The sequence below is a fragment of the Protopterus annectens genome, chromosome 3.part1, assembly GCF_019279795.1.
Source record: "Protopterus annectens isolate FY-2018-M chromosome 3.part1, PAN1.0, whole genome shotgun sequence".
Taxonomy (NCBI): domain Eukaryota; kingdom Metazoa; phylum Chordata; order Ceratodontiformes; family Protopteridae; genus Protopterus; species Protopterus annectens.
Window position 1 is genome coordinate 1,736,380,402 of NC_056732.1, and position 17,420 is coordinate 1,736,397,821.

Genomic DNA, 17,420 nt, shown 5'->3' on the forward strand with positions numbered 1-17,420 from the left:
ATAGAAAGTGACAGACTTAACATAGACAAGTAACATATTATTCATGCTTAGCTCAAGTTCACATATCAGGTACTAAGGCTGACACAGATCAGTATAAGGCTAAGTGTGATTCAGGTTTAACAGTATTGTATAGTGTATACACATATATTCAGTTTATGGTTTAAGTATTCCATAGAGGTGAGGTAGAGTAGAATAGAGTAGTGAGGATTTGGCCAGGTAGGTAGGTAGAGGGGAAAAAAGTAACTGGGTGGAAGGTAGAGGGGAACAGTAATAGGGGAGAGACAGGAAGGTTGATAGGATGATAGGATAGGTATGAACAGCAGGAAAGTGAAGTATTAATATATGTAGTAGATGTAGGGGTATAGAGTGTGTGAAGTAGTTAGCGGATAGCTAATCTAGTAATCTGGCAGTAGTATATGAGTGATAAAGACTATGGGGTGATATAGTGGATGGAGTAGGAGAAAGCTAGAGTGTCTGTCGATGTTGGAGATCAGGCTGTAATAGTGGGCAGGAGAGAGCAAGGGGGGTGAGCCAGGTGGGAAGCATGTGCAGATCCATGAGTGCTTTAGGTGTTCCTTCAGGAGTCTTTTAAATGTGGCCTTTGAGACAGCAGAGGTAATAGAGGTAGGCAAAGAGTTCCAGATTTTGCCAATGTAGTTGGGGGGAATTTTTGTGATCTTAATTAATTTTTTGTTGCTAGAGCGAAGTTGCCTGGTATTAGCTTGGGGTACTAACAGATTAGCCAGTGATGGGGTTTTGTCTGGGAATAATAGGAGATTTTTGGCAAAGGATAGTTGATGATAGTTTAGGAGATTAAGGAATTCAAGCCAGTCAAGTTGTTTTAGGAATAGGCAGTGTTGGGCACAATAGGGGGGCACCTGTCGTGAATTTTGAAATTTGATTATAGAAAGTGTTGAGTTTGGCAATTTCAATTTTGGGTAGGTTGGTGAGAATGGGTGAGGAATAGAATACTGTAGAAAGAAGGTGAGTCTGACCAACTGTTATTCTAGTAGGTTGTGTTAGGAAGGGTTTACTTTTATATAGACTGCCCAGTTTTTTGTGGACATTTTTAATGGTTTGGTTAATATGATGATCAAATCTGAGGCTATCGATGGTAACTCCTATCAGTTTGGTGTGAGTATCAGGGGGGATGATGGTGCCATCTCTGGAGACTATGTTAAATGGAATGTGTGTGGTGGTAGATTTGTTGGGTGGGAAAAGTAATAGTTTGGTTCTTTTGGGGTTTAGTATTAGGATTTTTGCTAAGAAACTAGTTTTCTGTGGTATGGAAGGCTTGTTGGGTTATAAAGAGAAGTGTCTGAGAGTCATTGGCTGAAAAGACAAGTGTAGAGACATCAGTGTATTGTATAACTGCTGCATCCTGACAGATAATGTGAAGATTGTTGGTGAAAATGGAGAACAGGAGGGAACCTAAAATGGATCCTTGTGGGACCCTTGTGGTGATGGGTAGCTGTGAGAATAAGTTATTGTCCCACCATACTACTTGTTGTCTTCTTTGTAGGTAATTCTGAAACCAAGCCAGGGTTTGCTTACTTAGGTAGAAGTCAGTAAGGGCATGTAACAGTTTGAAGTGGTTGACCATATCAAATGCCTTGGATAGGACCAGAAATATAGCAGAGGTTAGTTTGCCTATGTGTTTGTTTTGATTGATGAGGTTTGTGAAAGAAAGTAGAGAAGTGGTGTTGCTATGAGCTGGCCTAAATCCATGCTGTGTAGGAGAGAGAAGTTGGTTGTTAAGCAGGTATGGCATGAGTTGGTGGTAGATGCATTTCTCGAGTATTTTGGCCAGAGGAGACAGAATGGCTATGGGGCAATAGTTGATGAGATCAGTGGAGGTTCCACCATTATGGAGGGGGATAATATAGGAGGTTTTCCAGATGGGTGGGATTGAGGTTGCTGAGACAGATCTGTTTAGTAGGATGGATATGGGGAAGGCAAGTTCATTAGCAGCCAGCTGAAGGAATTTGGCAGGTAGTCCATCTGCTGCTAGTGAGGTAGGTTTAAGTTTAACTAGCAACTTTTTGACATGGTTGGGATGGATTGAAATTGGAAGGTAGTTTTAGGTCTCTCTATAGGTTGTGTGTGATTGGTGGTAATGGTTGCAGTCTGTTTTTGAACAAGGTTAGAAATAGTTTCTATGAAGTATTTGTTAAATGCGTCTGGCATATTTGTGATTTCATTAAGGAAGGTAGGAGATGGGGAGGAGGTCCAGCCAGGGTGAAGTATGCTGTTTATTCCTACCCAGAATTTCTTAGGGTTGTTTTGGTGCTTGTTTTGTAGCTCTAGGAAATAGCTGCTGTTGGGGTTTTAGTGGCTCTCCAGGTATGCCAGACTTTATTCCTTTCTGAAATTCTCTTTTTAGTCTCTTTAGTAAGCCAGGGGGCTGTTTTTGTTTTGAGTTTAGTTATATGGGGTGGAGCGTGAGCATTTAGGATACTTAGGAAGGTGGCGTTGAAATATTTTATGGCTTTTTCTAGGGTAAAGTCTTTAGTATGTTCCAATTATGGTGTTTTAGTACAAGTTTGAATTTGTTGGGGTCAAAGTTTTTTGTGTTGTGGGTTGTTAGTGATCTGGAAGTAGGGTTGGATTGGGTTTTGAATTTTAATAGAAAAGTGGGTTAATGGTCACTGAGAGAGTCTGGAAGCACACCTGCCTGGTATGGGGTGTTGGCCCTGTTTATTAATATCAAGTCTAAGAGGTTTTCTTTCATTTTTGGAGTTCCTAGTCTAGTGCTACTTTGATTAATTTCTGAAATATTATAGAGGTTAATATGGTTGGTGGGGTTTAAGGCTGAGCAGGAATTCCAATCTATGTTGAAATCACCAAGTATAATGGTTTCCTGAGGGAGGTTTTGGTTTGACCATTGTAGGAAGGCTTCCAGGGTTAGGATGTTATTGCCTGGTGGTGTACAGCAAGTAACAATGTTGACTGACTTTTTGTTGCTAAGTTTTAGTTTAGCTAGGAGGATTTCAGAGTTGTTGAAAGAAGTGGTTTTCAGATTAATTGTGGTGACATGTAGGGTATTCTTACAGAGTAGGGCTACACCCCCTCCTTTTTTAGATAGTCTATCTTGGTAGAGTACATTGTAACCAGTAGGTAGGAGTTCCTTGTCTGCAGTAGTAGGCTTTTGCCAGGTTTTTGTCAGACATAATATATCAGGGGTGTAGGGGAGAGTAGTGCATGTAGTAAGTGTACCTTATTGTTTACACTTCGACTATTTAAACACAGAATTAGTAGGGTAGTTTTTGGTCTATTAGTAAGTAACTGGTTTGAGGAGAAGGTGGTATTTTCTGGGGTGGTTTGCAAATGGTTAGGCCCTGGATTAGCGTGAATATCACCTGCAAGTATCAATTGGTAATTAATGTGATGGAGGAGTTTTGTAAGTTTAATTAAGATGGCTATGTACTTATTAGTAGGTGATTTTGTGGTGATTAGGAGTACCTAAGTAAGATTGGTGCAATCAGGATGTTATGGTAGAGGTTTGGTGATATGAGTTTGTTGTAATGAGGAGTGCTAGGGTAATAAGTAGAGGTTAGTTTTGTAGAGATAGTGTAGGTTGCATTTAGTGTGGTGTGGTAAGAGGTGAGGTAGAGGTTTAGTGTTAGGATTGATAGGATAAAGAGTCTGCATGAGAATGAGGTGACTTGTTTGCGATAGTGTGTGTGTGTCATTGTTGTGGGTGAGAGTGTGGAGGGTGGTGTTAATTGTTAAAGGTAGTGGAGGGTTGGGATGAGAAGTTTAAGTTCTGTGATTGGCTGGATGTGAGGCAGTGTCTGGTCTATGATTGGTTGGATGTGGGGTGGAAGGGGATGGTTAGGAATAAGACTAGAGGTAGTGGGAGTGGATGGGAAATGGGGGAAGGTAAGAGAGCGGAGTATATTTCAATTTTTACTGTATATTTACTATATATATTTTATTATTCATACTCATTTACTTTAGTTTTATTAAAGAAGCTTAGGAAATAAAACTAATATTCAAGTTGAACTTAATGTGTACAAAGCATCATCTGAAGATTTTCTCCATGAATGCATTGGCCTAAACAGAAAGCAGTGACAGCAGAACCTAAAAATAGCAAGAACCTTTAATGAAAATGAGAGGATAAGTTACTTATTTCTCAAAAAATTGACTCTAGAATTCTTTGCCCAGTGCTGTTTGGACCATTTCCAGTCTAACTTCAAATACCAGAAGTACTTGGATAAGAAATGTCATGTGATTTGATAGACATATGTATAAGATTCATCTTTTACTGACATTCTATTTGATCAAGGGAAACTCAGAATTTATTTTCATAAAATTATGTCATTTCCAAGAACTATATTAGGGAAAGAAATATAAAGGGACATTTATGCCATATCAACATGCAGAGAAGTAAACTTATAGGTTCTTCTATGGTTACCATATGGTTCTTACAGTGGTTTATAGGTTGTTACTAGGCATGCAGTCCAATAGACCATTACAGCACCTAGCCCAAATTCCCAATTGTCACAAAGCACTATTTTGTCAAGTGACTTCCTCAAGGTGACACAGTAGGCAAATAATGATAAAAAGATTCAAACCCTATATCCTTGGGGCAAGAAGCAGCTCATTAACAGGTCAGAGATTTAGCCCTCTTTTCTAACTGCCATATGGCTCAAGTACTCCTCCTCATGTCATGTTTATACTTGTTTGCAAAAGTTCCCATAATTCTCTACTCTTGGTTCCCAATCAACTGTGATTTGAAGCTGTGGAAATCTGATAAATCTGATCAGACTTGATACTTAATAATCGTGACATATAAGGACTGCATCACTTTGTAACTTCAGCATCAGATGGTCATCTACCTTAGGCTAAAAAAAGGTTTAGGCAGAGAATGGAGAACGTAGCAAAAAGTGTGTGTGTGTGTCTGTGTGTGTATACACATCTATTTACATGCTCGATCTTATTACAAAGAGTCAGATTAAACTACACCACTGACAACAACAATTCACAAGAGAATACAGGCAAAGGATATACCCGCATCTGAAGATGAAAAATCAGTCTCAGCCTAGTCATCCAGTAAGGGAGCCCACTTAGTAGGATATTTGGTCAACAGTTTTCCAAAAAGTACTTGGAAAAGTGGAAAATGGTAGGTCAAGGGAATAGGAGAGCAGTACAAATGGCACATGTTTGACTGATGCACAGCTTACTGAATACTATTAATTAGTCAAATGTTGAACAGCATGTTACAAAATGTTTTCTCTTGGGTACATCAGTTTTAAGCTTACACAAATTATCTCTGGGGTACAGGGGGAAAAATCTTTGTACTGGCGCATAGAAAGGAGGACTTTGCCCTTCACAGAAAAACAGCTGTCATGAATATGTACAACTTTCAGTTCGGCCTATCTGTTTTTGTTCAAAATGGCATTTGCAGTCTTGCCGCAAACCTATAGTTCTGCAACACACTGTTGACAATGGCATGTGTCTGCATATATTTCATACCTACCACCTAATGTAGCTAATAACTGTGCACACTAGGACAGAGAGAGAGAGAGAGTATTTTTGTAGCATTATAAATTGTAGTTAAAACAGAGTGCTGCTTTGAGAAGCACACACAAACACAACAGCTGTCCAAATCTGTTTACTCATGTGACTCTAATTTCTTCTTCTTCTTCTGGCTATTAACCCTTTTCAGAAATTTTAAATATAGGTCTGAAAAAGGATATTCACATGGATTCACTTAAAAAAGGAGTATTTTGGAAGAACTTATAATTTTAGCCTGCATATATTGGTATACTTAATATATACCATAATTACATTACTGTTTAATTAATGTATATAATGACTGGATTGGTCGTTTCTTTTGAACTCTCACTGCATGTTGCTTAGTTCAACTGTTTGCATTTCGTGTTACTACTTGCTATTCCTATTGCATTGATCTGCACCATATCACAATCTATCATAATACAGACACCCCTGAATAAGGGTTACTGTAGGTTCAGTGTTCCTGAGTCACTGATCAGCTGACGGAATACTCAGTTAACTAATTAATATTATGCCTTCTTAACTCCATCAGGAATTACATGAAAAAAATATACATTTTGTCTACTGAGAGGAAATTGACTAGAGTTAAAAGTACTTAAAAGACTTCTCAGTAAGACATACTGGAAATGTATTAGATTTTGATACATAATAATGCTGTTATTATTGAATCAGTCTGCATTATCTCTTTTTCTTATGTACCCTTTTTTGGACCATGAAAATTTTCAAGGAGAAATAAATTATATTCCATCTTCAGTAGTTTAAGTACAGCAGGTAAATAAAAAAGTCTTCCAAGAATACAAATATTTCAACAGATGCATGACAGAAATAAATGAGATTATAACTCCTGCTGGGTTTTACATAAACATCACAATTTCTCATCATGCATCGCTTAAGCCTATTTTTGCCTTCAGAAAATAAATAGAAATGTTTTCACACTAAGACAAAGTACAGAGGAGTGACTTAATTTACATTTAAATTAGTATACCACCAATGCAATATAACAGAATCCTGTTTCTTCACTGTGAGATGCATGGAATATAGCAAGCATTCCAGCAGAACATGTACATTATGATCCATTTGCTTAAAGCCATGAGTGAAGAGTTGGGGTTAAATGAATAAGTGTAAATTGCTTAGATAATATATTACTTCTCAAGACACAGTTTATAAAGATGAAACATTTGGCTATTTAACATATTACTGCTTGCTTTCCGTGACTCTACCTCATAGCTTCTCTTTTCTTTATTAACTATCTTCTCCAAATGCAATATCAGAACTGTACTGCCTGCACTGACAGCATGGCCAGTATTATAAAGGGAAGTGTATGCATTTTATGTTTAGGCTTGATATGTTCTTGAATCACTGATTTGAGCTTATCCTTGAATACTAAAATGAAACCAAATTGATCATCAGAAAAAATACTTAAAGAAGATAAAAGGTCAACCAATATATTTTATAACAGATAAACGATAGCACAACTATTAATAACCTAAGAAGCTACAAAAGCCTATTCAGTAGTAGCGTGGGTATTACAATACCCATTATGTCACTGAGTGCTAAAAATATGTATGTGGATACGTATGTATATACATACATACCTATGTATAATTACTAAAAAAAACTCTTTTGCCTAAGTTTGTATAAAGTGTTGTAGTTTTCAGACAAACAATATGGTCTCATTCATGAATCGTGGCTATAGCTGGTAGGACAGCAGAAAGAGTATACAGAGGAAGAGGCTGGCGAAGAAGAAGTGGGATTGTCAGAGAGATGAAGAAAGTAGACAGGAGTATAAGGAGATGAGGAGCATGGCGAAGAGAGAGGCGGTGAAGGCTAAGGATAAAGCATATGGAGAGTTGTATGAAAGGGTGGACACTAAAGAGGGAGAAAAGGACCTGTACCGATTGGCTAGACAGAGGGACCGAGCTGGGAATGATGTGCAGCAGGTAAGGATGATAAAGGATAGTGAGGGAAATGTAGTCACAAGCAAGGAGAGTGTGTTGAGCAGATGGAAAGAATACTTTAAGGGGCTGATGAATGAAGAGAAAGAGAGAGAGAGAGAAGGTTGGATGATGTGGGGCTAGTGAATCAGGAAGTGAAACAGATTAGCAAGGAGGAAGTACGGACAGCTATGAAGAGGATGAAAAATGGAAAGACTGTTGGTCCAGACGACATACCAGTTGAAGCATGGAGGTGCTTAGGAGAAATGACAGTGGAGTTTTTAACCAGATTGTTTAATGAAATCTTGGAAAGTCAGAGGATGCCTGAGGAGTGGAGAAAAAGTGTTTTGGTACCTATTTTTAAGAATAAGGGTGATGTGCAGAGCTGTAGTAACTACAGAGGGATAAAACTGATCAGTCACAGCTTGAAGTTATGGGAAAGAGTGGTGGTAGCTAGGTTAAGAGGGGCGGTGATGATTAGTGATTAGCAGTATGGTTTCATGCCAGGAAGGAGCACTACAGATGCGATGTTTGCTCTGAGAGTGTTGATGGAGAAATACAGAGAAGGTCAGAAGGCATTCCATTGTGTCTTTGTGGACTTGGAGAAAGCATATCATAGGGTGCCTAGAGAGGAGTTGTGGTACTGTATGAGGAAGTCAGGAGTAGCAGAGAAATATGTAAGAGTGGTACAGGATATGTATGAGGGTAGTGTGACAGTGGTGAAGTCTGCAATGAGAGTAACAGATGTGTTTAAGGTGGAGGTGGGATTACATAAAGGATCAGCTCTGAGCCCTTTCTTATATGCAATGGTAATGGACAGGTTGACAGACGAGATCAGACAGGAGGCCCCATGTACTATGATGTTTGCAGATGACATTGTGATATGTAGTGAGAGTAGGAACCAGGTTGAGGAGACCCTGGAGAGGTGGAGATATACTCTAGAGAGGAGAGGAATGAAGGTCAGCAGGATTAAGATAGAAAATGTGTGTGTGAATGAGAGGGAGGATAGAGGAATGGTGAGGATGCAAGGAGTAGAGCTGGTGAAGGTGGATGAGTTTAAGTACTTGGGATCAACAGTTCAGAGTAATGGTGAGCGTGGAAGAGAAGTGAAGAAGAGAGTACAGGCAGGGTGGAATGGGTGGAGAAGAGTGTCAGGAGTGATTTGTGACAGACGGGTACCAGTAAGAGTGAAAGGGAAGGTCTACTAGAGGGTAGTGAGGCCAGCTATGTTGTATGGGTTGGAGACGGTGGCATTGACAAAAAAGCAGGAGTCAGAACTGGAAGTGGCAGAGTTAAAGATGTTAAGATTTGCACTGGGTTTAACAAGGATGGACAGGATTAGGAATCAGCATATTTGGGGGTCAGCTCAGGTTGGACGGTTTGGAGACAAAGTCAGAGAGGCGAGATTGCGTTGGTTTGGACATGTGCTGAGGAGGGAAACTGGGTATATTGGGAAAAGGATGCTAAGGATGGAGCTGCCAGGTAAGAGGAAAAGAGGAAGGCCTAAGATAAGGTTTATGGATGTGGTGAGAAAGGACATGCAGGTGGTTGGTGTGACAGAGCAATATGCAGAGGACAGGAAGCAATGGAAACAGATGATCCACTGTAGTGACCCCTAACGGGAACAGCTGAAAGAGAAGAAGAAACTTGTGTTTATACTAGTGTGAAATAAAAAACTGTGGCTTGATACACTTTTTTCTGAACTAGTCTGCTTCTATTAAGAAATGTAGGTGTTGAAGCCATTTTTGTACATAATGTGTAATACTGGATTTTTTTAGAAGTTTTTATCTGATTTTACATAAACACACATATCACAAAGATTTAAAAAATATGCACAGCTATGGAAGGAGAAAATAGGAATGCTGGAATACTCTTGATAAAACTTTATATGTTTTCCTTAAACAGAGGGCAATTTCTAAATAACTCATTTCCCAGAATGAAAGTAGAAAGGCATCCACCTCCCTTCTAAATGTTCTCTGCCTGGTACCCCTGTAGGTAGCTATCATTCCAGTGCCCAAGCTAACTGCCCCACTCTCCGTGGTCTAGAAGCAGCTCTGTCCTAATGCATAATCACCATTATCAACACTAATGAGATAGCTTACAGTGAACACATCCAGAAGGAAATTGATTAATATAATGGTAGAAGCAGCAATAACAGCTGGTCTAAATAAAGTCCTGATTTAGTCTAACAACAAACTGGCCCAACAGCATTTTTCATATGCTTGTCTTACGTGATCTACATCTTATAAGTAGTGTGTAACAAAGACATAAGCTCTCTCAACTGTGGAGGCCATGGTTCTTTCCAGCCTCTGGTTATGACACTTTGGCCTCAGTCAGTACTGTCCGTGCAACTTCTACTACAGCTGAGGAATGCCACATAGAACTAGGCATTAAACAGCTCAAGTGTTTTGCAACGGTCTTATTAAATGACCAGATGACAAAACATTTAGTCAGTGTCCAGTATTCTTTTGTTTAAGGGCAAAAATACAAACATACATACGTAATATGCCAACAATAACCTTTACAACAAGCTGTGCATGTACAACACTGGACTGATGTCTTAGCAAAATATAGCTACATCTTGGAGCTAATTGTTACTGACAAGCATATACAACATTTTTTGGACAAAAAGTTATGGACATGCAGAATACAAAGAGGAGCTTTAACTGGCTCTACCATACAGTTTGATTCTTATTTGAAACCCTCTTCTTGTAAAGAGGTACTGACTTTATTAGACAAAGTACCATACATTTCCACTCAAATATTGTATAGCAATTATAAATGCATAGAAACTAGCTTGTATTTTTACCAGTGTGACATAGTGAACTGTGGTGTGATTTATGAACTCTGTTGTGAAACTGCCTGCCATTTGGCAACCTCATGATATCTAAGTTGATAAACAGAAAGGAACACATTTTGTGGTGACTGAAATTTAGGCATTACATTGTTCAGATTCAAGACATATAGCAGCAGGTAATATACCAGACAAGTAGCAACCCCCTTTTGTCCCCCTGCTGTTCATTAGATTATGATTGTTACTTAGCAAATGATCTCTCGATGTCGAACACTTTCATGATGGGCTGGCATTTACTCACTTCTTAAAATGTAATAATATCAATTCTATATCCAAGGAAGCATGCTGCTTGACTGAGCGACCTGTAAGGATTACACCAGTAGTATAACAAGTTATAGTCTATTATTCCTTTTGTATACACTGCCTGAGTTATCTTGCATGCGCTCTACAATAGAGGCATGTAGGGTCTTTCAAATGGATGTTAACACATGGAAAAAGTATATGGAAAAAATCCAAAGACACAGCCACAAAGTCCACACAGCTAGAAAATAAACTCCAGCGAGTAATTTATTTTAGTGTCAGGTATATTCACTCAAAAAGTTTTCAGACAAAATAAACAGATTGTTCCAAATAGATATGTGGGACTCATTTTAACAATTGAAAACGTGTCTTATTATGATACAGAGATAAGTATGGAAACCCCAGGCCCGCCATGTCCTCTGCTTGTGTGTAGTGTGTTAGACTACTGATGCAGATATCAGTTTCAGTAATAGGTTCAGCTCAATTTTGCCAACAGAATAAACTGAAGGTGGAAGTTCTACTTGTTTTCTTCTTTTTTTGCCTTTAACTGCCAATCATTATTCCTTATCAAGTAGCTTAGTACTTTCATTTGTCAGTCCCACCAGTCATAGCTCCCCACATAATTCCATGGAGTCTCCTCTTTCCATTAGGGATCTTTATCTGAAGGTTGAGCCTCTAACTGGTCATTGTTTGATCAGTGCTCTAACCCAGTAAACAAATTTAAATAAAAACTTGTCATTGTCCTACAAGCATAGCTCCCAATCTCTTAGAATAACAAATTTGGACAACGCCTAGAATAATGGGGAGACGAAGGCCCACAAATAGGGATAGATTTTAAATACTGCTCTTATGAAAGTTGCTAGAATGACAGGTTTTGAGATAACATACATTTTCTGGAGGATATGGAGTCTATAACTCAAATGCATGCCATTATTTAATTACTTCAGTCTACAAGGATTTGCCAGAAAATCACAACTTTCATGCAGAAAAGGCTAAAAATATGAGACAAAAGTCAGGACATTCTGTGAAAATCTGAAAAATTGAGAGATGTGCCTGCAAATTACTGGCCAGCAGGGAAGCGAGAGTTGCTTTTTAGAGGCCTATCACCTTAGCAGGCTTGGGAATACATTTTACTTGACTTAGTTTTTTTGTGGTGGACAGCACCTTGCCAAAGCAGGGCATATGATAACAGGGTACAGGTGGGTGTTCCCACACTTCTGGCTTGACAACAGTATATACACACACACTGCTTAGCTGAGGAGTGCAGACATTTTAATGAAGACCTGAACCTATCTTGTCCTACAACAGGCATTTGTCATGTTGTGTGGCCTTGCCACAACCCCCCCCCAAAAAAAAAACAAAAAAAAAACAGATGAATCAACATCATATGCTCACTGCCATCCCTTGTTAGCTCTTCCAGTATCTAGAAGTGCTAATAAATTCAGACTGGGTAGCATGTGGTAGCATGTATCCCTCTGCAGCATGAAACAGGTTAGGCAGGGGTTCTTCTGATGTATTAATATTATCTACAAAAAAAGGGTAAGTCTTTATTCCATGCATATATTTAGTTGTGTACATAAATAAGGCCATAGCCTCCCAAAAAATCACAAGAAAAAAGTAACAATCTAAGAAAAAATGGCAAACATAAGGCTAGAATGGAGCATTTTTAATTTTACCAAACAACAGAGTGCTTTTGCCCTAAAGGGCTTCATTAGAGAAAAAAATGTATACACTGGAAGAACTGAGTTTAAACAAGGCTGACTGATGCATAACTTAACATACTTAAGGGGTGTGGAAAAAAAAAGACAGTAACAACCAGTTTTTCAGTCCTAAATTAACAACTACTATTTGAGGACAAGAAAATGCTGGTGCATTACAATATCGAAATTTCCCTGTGAGCAAGTCACTCTCACCATTCTCAAGGTCAAAAATGTATGCATTGCAAGGTGTTGCCAAAGTTCTGTGATTCAGGCTTGTGTTGAAAAATATTATTATGTGCGTGTATGTGTGTGTTTGCGCACGTGTCTGTGTTTGTGAGTATGCCATGTTACATCATATGCTTATTTACTTATTTTTATGTATTTATTTTTTACTCTTTTTATTCATTTGTGTGATACTCTTTACTTGAAATGGTTTAGAACAGAAAAAAATGAACCGGGATCTGTCTAACAAAAGTGAATATGATACTGATCTGCATTCCTCTAATTTCCTTTTTGTGTAGCACATTGAAAGATTCAGCCAAACTTTTGTTCAAATACAACCTTCTTCTGACAATTATGCAAGGATTTTCAAGCTGAGCGAATGCTACCACTCCTTGTAAAATAACTTTCACCTCACTTTAATAAAAATGAAATGAAACATTTTATTAGTTTTTGACACCAATTCATGAAACAAGCACATTTTGTTTATGGTCTGAAATATCATTAAGATGTTCCCTCAAGATTTTTCTGCTTTTGGATTTTCATACATGAAATATAAAGTAAACTTGCTGACCAATAAAGCTTTAAGCACACAAATATACTGGCATTTTCAATATATATTTTCATCCCAGTATTGTAAAGTCCATTAAGTGCTGTAACCATTGTTTCACAGAACATTAATAACAGTGGGGTTAACAGAATACTTTAGTAAAATACTAAGTTCCACATAAGAATATATGTTCATAACGCTACTAATTTGAAAATGGAGCCCTTCTTATTTTGGTTCCTATCCCCAGATGTTTAGAATGATTTTAATTATTTAGGGAAGATTGTTCTTGCATTACATTTCTCTTTCTTTTTTGAACCCCCTATTATACTGCTAACCTCTGTTTCTTTTCTCTTCTCCTAATGGCTCATTCCTTCTTTCACCAGGTATTGTAAGATCCTGGTGTATTCTTATCAGTAGGTTGAACCTTCCTCTTCATGGAATATGTCTGTACCAGTATCAGTCTTGTGAGGTCATTAACTGACCTCACCATAGAGGCAAGGATCAAGGAAAGGTGCATCATAGTGTAGCAGTGCAGGGATAATTCACTGAAATGAACCAAATCTTAGGGAAGAAGAGTCTTACCTGAAAAGGTCAAGCATATAATAACACTCTGGATGTCACGCCATGCACCCAAGTTTGTGATTTATGTGTCTTTTATACCTCCCTCATACGTACAGGGCAGTGAAGCAGTGCACACAACTGCAAGAACCTCACCCCTTGGCTTCTACTGGAAGATACTAGAGCTGTGACATAAACCTACCCACATCTCCTGAAGGGGGAAGGGCTGGTATCAACCAGTCATTCTCCCTTGTCCCACCCCTGGACAGCCCTCTCAGCTCCTAAGTTGCTGCCTGAAATCAGGTTTCCAGGATCCCAGTCAGACACCCTGCTACTGTGAAAGCAGGCTGGCCGTGCTACCATTCTCTTTAACAGACCACTAGTAAACCTTCACAACTCCATAATCTTTAAATTAAAAGGCCAATTTTGCAGTGAATTAAAACTATTTCTTTGTGTACAGGGATTGATATGCCTCCCAAATAAAAGAAGGGGAGACAGCCCTATTCAGTATATTTCAGCATTACTTTCATGTTACATAGTGATATGTTTTAGGAGGAGATTTGGGATTTGCAAGAAAATGTAGGAATTATGTTAAATGTTATTATAAAAGCAGAATTTTCAACTCTGTAATGCTTTTAGCTATTCTTTCAGACAGACACATCTCTGTAGTTAATCTGCAGATCATCTGTTTTTCCATTGTTCTGTCATGCATTTTTCCTCCATGATATTTTCTAAAATTATAATTAATGAAGCTATGAAAAGTGTTTTTAATGACTGCCATGTGACAGTTGTTCAGTTTTAAACAGCAGTGTTACCTTTCTAACTTTTGTGATAAAAAGGTGTTAACACTAACTTTAAACTATTTTTTTCTGTGGTAAAAGTTGTGTTGTTTTACTTCTGGATGGCTGGGGTAAGGGTAAGTGTTTAAAGTACTTTTACTGTGTTTTAATGGGGGGAAAGTTATTCTTCTGCAATTTACCTATTTTATGGATGATTGCTGCCAGGCTTCCCTGGGAAACAGGCACCTTTTTCAGCTTAACCATGGAACAACCTATTAGTTCTTTGGGTCCTCCTTCTTCTAAATGCAGAATAAAACAACCCACAAGTTAGGCAGGTGCAAAGGCTCCAAACATACAGCTGCAAAGTCAAAAATAAAGCCAGCATCACTGGCTTTTAAAACAACTGAATTCACCAGCCAAAATACACCCAATGTGTACAATATTGAGTTTTTTGCAAATTGCAGTACCCCTTGGGTGATCTACTTGGCTATGTGTTCTTGTTCTGCCTTTTATATTGGGCAGACGTCACAGCCTTTGAAATTCAGGATAGGTGAGCATATCAGTGACATTAAGAATAAAAAGCAATCAAATGCACTTTACAAACACACCTTGAAACATACACAGGCAAACTTCAAGTTCACGACTGTTGACTGCATTAAGGGTGAATGCAGTGATAAATCATGTTGGCACTCCATATTAAATGTTAAAGAGAGGAAATGGATAATTAATTTGGGGGGGTGTTCTCCCCAGGATTGAATTAACATTATTAATTAATTTGTATGATCCAATGGGATTGTTTGGTGGGCTGGATTTGTATCTTTATAAGAGGGTTTGCTTAACCCATTAGTTATGGCACTTCACTGAAGAAGGCATTCTGGCCGAAAACAGTTTGGTTTAGGTGGTTTTGGGTTTATTCCCTACACCTATGAGCTATTTTTGTAGTAATGTGCTATTAGTTTTACTTTATGTGTATTTTTACACATTAAATTTATGTTGCTATTCCACATGCAGTGCTGGCTTTATCTTCCTTCTTCTAACCACAAGAAGAAAACTGTCAAACAGCCTTTGCCACCGCAGTAGGTTGCTAAGGTATCTCAACTGCTGGTGGGTGATTACAGTAGTCAAAACTGGTTCCTCGGGCCACTCATCTTTTTCCTTGGGACCATTGGTGTAGTCCTTATGGCTACCATGGACAAGAGGTTAGAAATATGTTCTGAGGTTGTTGGATTGCTCTTGGCAGGAAAGGAAAACCACTCTTGTTGGTCCTGGGAGAAGGGGCAGGCAATACCACTGTGCTTAGCCAGAAAGCTGTGCCCATCCCTAGGGTGGCTTTTCCTGGCAAAAGTTGGTCTGTTTCTTCATAAATTCCAGTCAGAAAGAAACAAAAACTTAAAAAAATATCTGTTCTCCTGTCTTAAGTTACCCTGGACACAAGTAATGTATTGGGTTAGCTCAGAGTTTAGTGCAGGCTCTTGAGCCTTTCTGTATGTCCATTTCTGATAAAAGAAAAAAAAGGATTCTTCATTTTCTGAAGAGATTTAAGAATTTGAACCTCAAGATGATTCTGAAGGTACATATGTGATATCTTAACATACTTCTCATTCAGGTTCTGAGGAGAGTGTGGCTTTAGCCAGTACCTTTGAAGGATTCTTTTTCTCTGAAACTATTTCCAGAATGTATCAAGTTGTTTTAGTGGGAAAAACAATGATGTTTCTCACTCCTTCAGAAAGTATCCTATTCCCCCAGTCCTGTCTATCTGCTTTGGAAGATATTTTTTAATCACAGCCTGAGATTTCCCTGATAGCCAGCCTGCTGCTTCCCCCCAAAAATGACAGACTATATAATATAAAGTTCCCCAGTTTTTTTTTAAGTTTTATAAACTCATCCCAGTTCAGACCAAGCAGCTATTTTTAGTTAATCCGGCTGTTGCTAAACATTTGCTTCATACTAATTCCTATCCTTCTAAAAATGATGGGAAGGATTTTGATAGATTTGGGGAAAATGTATTCCTCTGCAACACTTTTTCTTAGAATACTAAACAGTCAAGCTCATATGTTGAAGTTTATGCTTTCCTTCTGCAAGAATATGAGGAATATTCTGTCATCTGTTTCCTCTTTTGAGGATAAATCTGCTTACTCTTTTTGTTTCATTCTGTGTCTCATGTAACTACCCACCATCTGAAATGTCTATATGATTCTGCAGATGTCACCTCCAGGGCTGCTGCTACTGCAACTGTTATGAGAAGGTTTGCCTGACTGCAGTCTCAAAACCATCTAGAGGATTTCAAAAATACAATTTTGAAATCTTCTTCTTCAGAGAGAAAACACGTCTTTTGACCTTCTGATGCACAGGTCATAAAAAAGTATGATAAGGAAAACTGATAAAGCTGATTTAAGGGATTTCTCATATTTTTCAGCCCTCCTTCTCCAAGCTTGCCAAGTGAATCAATTCTCTATCTACAACTTTCTTTAAAAATCAAAGTAAACAATCCCAGCAAGCTACTGGTAACTCAACATTTAAAAGAAATAGCAGCGTGGTTCCAAAAACTAAAAACTAAATAAATAAGTAAGAAGTGCCCCCCCCCCAAGAATAAGGGACAGTCTAATAAGTCTAAATGACTATATCAAGTTGCAGTCTGTTAATCTTTCCATAAAGTTTGAATCTCCATTTCTTTCTTTAGCAAAACATAGTTTTAGACAAATTAGCTCTGAGAGTAATACATCAAGGATGCAAATGGCAGTAAGAACCTCTCTCTTCTTTTTGGGAGATACTTCCTCACATGTCAGACCCAACTCTTATTTTCCCTCCTGTTCTTCAGCATATGATTGCTCAGGAGGAGATAGAAGCTGTCCCTCCTCCTCAGTTAAGGGATGGTTTTATGCAGGATGTTTTTGGTGCCACTGAAAGGAAGTTCTTGGAGACCAGTTCTGGATCTTTCCTTTCTGAATCTGTTCACAATAACACTCAAGTTCAAAATGCAATCTCTTCACAACTTGTTACCCTTTAGTGCCCATTTCAGTTTTCTAATGTCCTTAAAAGATGCACATCATCACATTCCTATAGACC